Source organism: Dipodomys ordii, unplaced genomic scaffold (assembly GCF_000151885.1).
Source record: "Dipodomys ordii isolate 6190 unplaced genomic scaffold, Dord_2.0 Scaffold14, whole genome shotgun sequence".
Taxonomy (NCBI): domain Eukaryota; kingdom Metazoa; phylum Chordata; class Mammalia; order Rodentia; family Heteromyidae; genus Dipodomys; species Dipodomys ordii.
In genome coordinates, this window is record NW_012267230.1 from 1,650,950 (window position 1) to 1,658,684 (window position 7,735).

Consider the following 7,735-nt stretch of genomic DNA (forward strand, 5'->3'; position numbering starts at 1 on the left):
CCGCTCACGTGACCGCCTCCCAGCGCCGCCCGCCCCGCGCTGAAGCCGTTCCGGACGCCATCTTGACTGTGGGAATGGAGTCGGGTCTCCAGCCGGCTGCGATGACGCACGGCTCCGGGCGCGGTGCCGCGTCGTGAAGCCACACAGCGGCCATGTCAACTTTGGGCATGGTCCAGGCGTGGAAGCAGAGTTGACTGCTGCTGGGCTTGTTGGTAGTCGGATGGAGGAGATCTAGGAAAAGTACAGAAGTCAGGCTGCTGCCCTCACTGGACTACGAAAGAGAGGTGGACAGAGCCGTGGCCGAGCCAGCCCTTCCTGGCACGTGAGGGGTGTTGCAAGATCCCGACTGCCTGGCTACCAGCCCGGTGCCACACAGAGCCTGCTACCTTCTGCCAGCCCTGCCTTCCAGGCTGTGACTTGGGGTCCGGGGAAAACAGTGTTATCGGAATGACTTTTCTGGAAAAAAACTAGTCCACTGACCTCTCCTATCATTCATTCGTTCACTTTCAGTTATTCAATAAAGGGCCTACTATGTGCCAGCCACTGGGAACACTACAAAGAAAGAAACTAACGTGGATTCTGTCTTCAATTCACACTCTTACTTTCAACCACCTCTAGGTTCCATGCACAATGCCCAGCAGGAACTAACGAAGATTCTTTAGCCTTTAATTCGATGCCTTTGAAATGTACCCGTATGCAAACCCAAGCTTGATTTAAAGATTTAAATCAAGGGTCACAGACACAACTGTGAGTGGGACCAGGTGGGTCACGGCAGTGAACGGAGCCTCGTGGGGAGGAATGATCTGTTGACTTATTCATACTTCAAGAGACTCTCAGCGTTCCTGAAACAATAAAGAAGGTTAAGGACAGTGACAAACTGTAAATTCTCAGCTTCAGTTTTTTGTTCCCAAGTGAGAAGGAGGATCTGGTGTTGCCAGATCATCTGATCTGAAGGTGGGAATCGTATTTTTAAACATTGGCTCAATTTAAAAAAAGAAAGGGAAAGGAAGAAGAAGAATTAGTGCAAAAGAAAAAAACACTATGTGTTGAAGGTGCTTCAGCCCCTATCCCACTGTATGTTTTGTTTGCTAGCAGAGCTAGCCTGGGTCCTGGTTACTACAGAAGACAGAAATTCAGGAAGAGAGAGCCCTTACCTTTTCAAAACATGAAGACTGGTGCCAGGTGCCAGTGGCTCATGCCTGTAATCTTAGGTAATCCTAACTACTCCAGAGGCTGAGATTTTAGGACTGATTAAAGTTGAAGTCAACAGAGACAGGAAAGTCCATGAGATTCTTATCTCCAATTAACCACCTGGTTCACGTGATAGAGCACCAGCCTTGAGCAAAAATGCTAAGGAATAGTAAGTATCCAATCCCTGAATTCAAGCTCCAGTATGGGGGTGGGGGGGCAGGGGGAAGAGGAGAAGAAGGAAGGGAAGGAGGGACCACCAGACACTGGTGGCTCATTCCTATAATCCTAGCTACTCAGGGGGCTTCAGAGCCCCCTTGCAGTTCAAAGCCAGCACAGGCAGGAAAGTCCATGGAATCCTTATCTCCCATGAAACACCTAAAAACCAGAAGTGGAGCTGTGGCTCAAAGTAGTAGAGTGCTAGTCTTCAGCAAAAAAAAAAAAAAAAAAAAAAAGCTCAGGAACAATGCCCAGGCCCTAAGTTTAAGTCCTACAAAGCAACAAAAAAAAAAAAAAATTAAGGGAGAAATCAGGGAAGAGAACATCCTTCACCTTTTAAAAACATGAAAAACACTTTGCACTCATTTCAGAGTAAATCACCTTTATTTCCTATCCCATAATAGTGTCCTAAGGTAATAGTGCTGGTGTGTTCTACATTGACCCAAACGAACGACCTCCACTTTGTCCTGAGTGTCCAGTAGCTCACTGTATGGTGAAACTCCTCCCCTGGACCACAGGAAGAAAGCTATCAGGTCACTGAAGGAAAACACAGTGAATCTCAGACTACACATTCCAGGTCTTTGCCCAATCCCAACACTCGGCAGTGAATACCTATCCCTGAATGCCTGCACCCCGTTAGTTGATCCTCTTCTGAAAAAGCTTCCCTTTGCTATTAGTATCACGGCTCCGGAAGGCAGCACTTGGGCAGGCTTTCTTGGTACTTCACAGTTGTAACACTTGATCATATTTGTATTCAGTTTGCAATCTATCACCTTCACTTAAATGTAGGCTTGGGTCCAGAAGAACCCATTGGCTCACCATTGGATATGGACATCCTATCAGTGTTGCAGAAGGATTCATGTATTAAAGTGCTTCCTACTCTGCTCACAAGTAGCAGGCTGACAGTCATATTTTGATCGATATTTGATACTTGAAACATGAGAAAGAAATCTGCTGGTCGTAGATGACATATTGATACGCTTTTCTTTGCAGGAGTGAAGGTGCATACGCACAGTTCTTTTGGCTATCCAACAGCTAAACCAGCTTCCTAGAGGAAGAGATGACGAGATTAAGGAAGAAAACTCACAATCACTTATGGAAACAGGGCAGGGGGTGGGGAGAAGTAGTCTCCTTCACAACCCTCTTAGCTACCATCCAGGAAAGGGAACTAAAAAAGGCCAAACTAGGTGTGCCCACCTGGACTTTGCCTCTGGAGGTACATGGGAGATAATGCAGCAAATTAGAGAATCTATTACTGGATCGATATGACTGGGTCCAGGACCTAGAAAGTTCTTGGTCTTCTTAGAGGAAAATTTCAAAGATGAACACAGAGACAACTTAAAAAGGAACAGATTTACTAATGCAAAGCAAAGTAGAAGTGCACCCTTCCAGAAGGGGAAGTGGATAAACTAGAGAAAGAGCCAAGTGCCTGTAGCTCTTGTAATCCTAGCTACTCGGGAGGCTGAGATCTGAGGATGGCTGTCCAAAGCTAGCCTGGGCAGAAAAGTCTGTGAGACTCGTATCTCCAACAAACTACTCAGAAAACAAACAAACAAACAGAAGTGTCATGTGGCTCAAATGGTAGAGAGTTAGCCTTAAGCATAAAGAGGCTTGGGGACAGCATCTAGGTCCTGAGTTCAAGCCCCAGGACTGGCGAAAGAGAAAGAAAAAAAAGAGAGATCTTCCTCAGCTTTCTTGGGCTTTTTTTTATTTTTTGCCAGTCCTGGGGCTTGATCTCTGGGCCTGAGCAGTGTCCCTGAGCTTCTTTTGCTCATAGATGGCACTCTACCACTTATACCCCTTCCAGCTTTTTCTATGTATGTGGTACTGAGGAACTGAACCAGGGCTTCATGCATGCGAGGCAAGCACTCTACCACTAAGCCACCTTCCCAGCCCATCTTGGGCTTCTTTTCTACATGGCCCCCTTGTCTTCTGAGCTGAAGCTTCAGAAACATGAACCCAAATAATCTTTCTTTATGAATTACCCAGTCTAGGTAACAGGAAACAGTCTAAGATAGAATCTTGCCTTTTCCCACCCTTCACGACCAGCCAATGGTCTCAGCAACACTTCTAGGAATGCCTACCTTTCCCACTGATTTAAAAGTCTGTTTTATATAGATCCAGGGTTCAAAAAACTGTCCCTTGCCCGTCAACCGATGAATTGGTAAAGGAACTATTGCACATATGCACACACCATGAAACAGTACTCAGCCATAAGGAAAAGTGAAATTATGTCCTTCATATTAAATTGGATGGAACTAGAAACTATCAAATAGAGCCAAGCTCCAACAGCTAAAAATATCACATGTTCTCACTCATCTAAAAGACATGCATATGCATAGATACATACATACACATATACACACACATAATTGTAACTGTGGGACTGTTTGGGGGAGATAATGAGAGGAAGGAAAGGGAAAGAGAATGCTGAAGGAAATAACATGTGTCTACATATGAAGATGGCATAAAGAAATTCACTAAAAGCTTTTGAAAAATAGGGCATGGGGAAATGGGAGAGAGAGCCACGGAGGTTAATCAGACAAAAATATGACATATGCGCATGTGAAATACCATTGTGAAGCCCCTTTATACAATTAATATACACTAAGAAATGACCGGAAGTGAAAAAGGCCCCGTTAGGAGGCAGGTGTGGGGGGAGGGGGGAGGTGGGAGGAATGGAGAACTGTGATTGACAGTGGAGAGGGTGATAGATATGTATAAAAATCGACCAATAAAACCTGTTGGGATTGTGGGAGTGATACGGAAGGAGTGAATTTGACTGGAATACATTATATGCAAGTATGGAAATGTCACAATGAAACCCATTCACTCCAATACTACCTTGAAACAAATACATGCCAATAAAAAGTTGCTAATATAAAAGACACCAAAAAATGTTCTATCTTACCATATGTCTCCATTTTCCAGAGTATTATTAGTTTAGATTATATTGAAATACTTGGTAGGTCAATATTTCCTAGTGCATTATTAGCTATTGGTTTATTCTTTCAAATCTTTTCATCCTCTACCATTAATTAGTATAGATCAGGGAAAATTGACACTGTCACAATATTTATCCTATTATCTGAGACTAAAGGATGTCTTAAAAAATCACACAAAGGGTCAGGTGCTGGTGGCTCACACACATAATCTTAGCAAATCAGGAGGCTGAAATCTAAGGATTATGGTCCAAAGCCAGACTAGGCAGGAAAGTCCGTGAGACTCTTACCTTCAATTAACTACCGAGAAGCCAGAGTAGAGCTGTGGACCAAGTGGTAGAATGCTAACCTTAAGCAAAATAGCTCAAGACAGTACCCAGACCCTAAGTTCAAGCCCCAGCATGGGCACACATACATTAAAAAAAATATACAAAAAAAAAATATATATACAAAGGGCAGGTTGCTGCTGGCTCATGTCTACAATCCTAGCTACTCAAGAGACTGAGATCAAGCCAGGCACTGGTGGCTCACACCTGTAATCCTAGCTACTCAGGAGGCTGAGATCTGAGGATCAAGGTTCAAAGCCAGCCAGGGCACGAAAGACCATGAGACTCTTATCTCCAATAAACGACTAGAAAACCGGAAGTGACACTGTAGAGCGTGGTAGAGCGCTAGCCTTGAGCTGAAGAGCTGAGGGACAGCACCCAGGCCCAGAGTTCAAGTCCCACAACCAACAACAAAAAAAAGAGAGAGAGAGAGAGAGGGAGACTGAGATCCCCAGGTGCTGATGACTCATACTTATAATCCTAGCTACTCAGGAGGCTAAGATCTGAGGATCATGCTTCAAAGCCAGCCCAGGAAGAAAGTCTCTGAGACTCTTATCTCCAATGAACCACTCAGAAAACCAGAAGTGTCGCTGTGGCTCAAGTGGTAGGGTGCTAGCCTTGAGCAGAAGAGCTGAGGGACAGCGCCCAGGCCCAGAGTTCAAGCCCCACGACTGACAAAAAGAGAAATGTGTGTGGGGAGAGAGAGAGAGACTGAGATCTGGACAATGGCAGTTCAATGCCAGCCCAAGAAAAATTCCTAAACCCGCATTTCCAAAAATGACCAGCAAAATAAAAAACCTAAGCTGGAAGCATGGCTCAAGTGGTAGAACATCTGCTGTGAACAAACAAGCCAAGCAAGCATGAGGCCCTGGGTTAAAATTCTGGTGCCAGGGGCTAGAAAGGTGGCTCAGTGGTAGAGCGCTTGCCTTGCATGCCTGAGGCCCTGGGTTGGATTCCTCAGCACCACATAAGCAGAAAAAGCCAGAAGTGGCGCTGTGGCTCAAGCGGTAGAGTAATAGCCTTGAGCTGAAGAGCTGAGGGACAGCGCCCAGGCCCTGAGTTCAAGCCCACAACTGACAAGAAATAAAAATAAATAAAAAATTCTGGTACCAGAGAATGGAGTTCTTTCATGGGTCTAACCCAGTGCTGTCATGAATGAGATTTTTTTTATGCCATTGTATCTTGTACTGGTTGCTAATGTGACAAACATATTTGAACTAGGCCTCTTAATAATGGTTACTTCTTTCCCCTCATTTCCCATTGATTCTCTTCTTTTTTTTTTTTTTTTCAAGAATGCATAGCAATGCACAAGACAATAACCTGGCTTCTTCTTTGACCAGAGTTATATCTCATCTCCCTTTTTCTTGCCTGTTTTTCTCCCTGCCAGGAATGAGAGGAGGAGAACTACATTATTTGCTACATGTCCAGTGCTTCACCATTAAGCAGGACTTTGGCTTTTGGTTTGAGATATATATTATTCATCGCATTAAAGTGGTATCCATTTAGTCTGCCTTCAGAAAGGGTTGTTATCAGAAATGGATCTTGAGTTTTCTCAAATACCTTTCTGAGCATCCACAAAGAGAAGCACCGCCTCTTTGTCACCTTTGACCCCTGTGAACAGCAGAGGTTCTTACTTGTAAATGGTGCAAGCTACTTTTAGTATTGTGAGCAGAAAGGGCTCACAGAATGGACAGCTGAGTTCAGAGGCAAACTTAGAAAACCAAGGGAGAGCTGGGCGCCAGTGTCTCACCTATAATCTAGTTACTCAGGAGGCTGCAATCTGAGGATCCTGAATTGAAGCCAACCCAGGCAGAAAAATCTGTGAGATTCCTATCTCCAATTAATCACCTAAAAACTGGAAGTGGAGCTGTAGTTCAAAGTGGTAGAGTGTTAGCCTTGAGCACAGAGAGGCTCAGGGACAACACCTATGCCCTGAGTTCAAACCCCATGACCAACCAAAAATAAAATAAAATAAAAAAATAAATCCTTGAGCCAGGTGCTAGTATGGCTCACACCTGTAATCTAGCTACCTAGGAGACTGAGGTAAGGATAAAGGTTTGAAGCCAGCCCAGGCAGAAAATCTGAGGGACTCCAAGTGAGCAGCAAAAAGCTAGGAGTAGAGCTGTGGCTCAAGTGGTAGAGTGCAAGCCTTGAACTGAAAAAACTGAGTAAGAATTCACAGTCCGGGCTGGGAAGGTGGCTCAGTGGTAGAGCTCTTGCCTTGCATGCATGAGGCCCTGGGTTCGATTCCTCAGCACCACATAAGCAAAAAGAAAAAAAGCCGGAAGTGGCACTGTGGCTCAAGTGGTAGAGCGCTAGCCTTGAGCTGAAGAGCTGAGGGACAGCGCCCAGGCCCAGAGTTCAGGCCCCACGACTGGACCCCCCCCCAAAAAAAAAGAGTTCACAATCCATAGTTTAAAGCCCTAGGACAGGCACCAGTCAATCTATAAATACATTAAATAAGTGTGATGTTTCTCTATTTTCTTTATGCTCTGAAATATTCTAAATGATTTTTTTTTTTGCTAGTCCTGAGGCTTGAACTCTGGGCTTGAGCCCCTTTTACTTAAGGCTAGTACTCTACCACTGGAACCACAGTGCAACTTTCAGCTTTTTCTGTGATTAATTGGAAATGAGTCTCATGGACTTTGCTATCTGGGCTGGCTTTGAAGATCTTCAGATCTCCTGAGTAGCTAGGATTATAGGTTTGAGCCACTGGCCAACTTAAATGATGTATGTTTAAAGATCATATATAATAATATAATGAATATATACTATGTAATATATAATAAATGTATAATATGTAACATAACAAGAATATAACATATGTCAAATTTAGTCTCTTAATTTGATGAGGTATCAGTTTTTTAAAATATTTTCTCAATTTTCATTTCCCAATTTAGATTGAAGAATCTAAGATTTTCTTTCTCTCTTAGGTTAATTTTATTTTTTATTTTATTTATTTTTAAATTTTATTTTTATAGAAACATGACCCAGATTTTCTTTTCTTTCTTTCTCTCTTTCTTTCTTTCTTTCTTTCTTTCTTTCTTTCTTTCTTTCTTT

General features: G+C 43.6%; 1 protein-coding gene across 1 annotated transcript in view; it reads left to right on the plus strand.

Annotated features, from left to right (window-relative positions):
• Window positions 1-7,735, plus strand: part of Scnn1g (sodium channel, non voltage gated 1 gamma subunit) — a 52,226-nt gene that overhangs the window by 6,179 nt on the left and 38,312 nt on the right. The window lies entirely within an intron of this gene.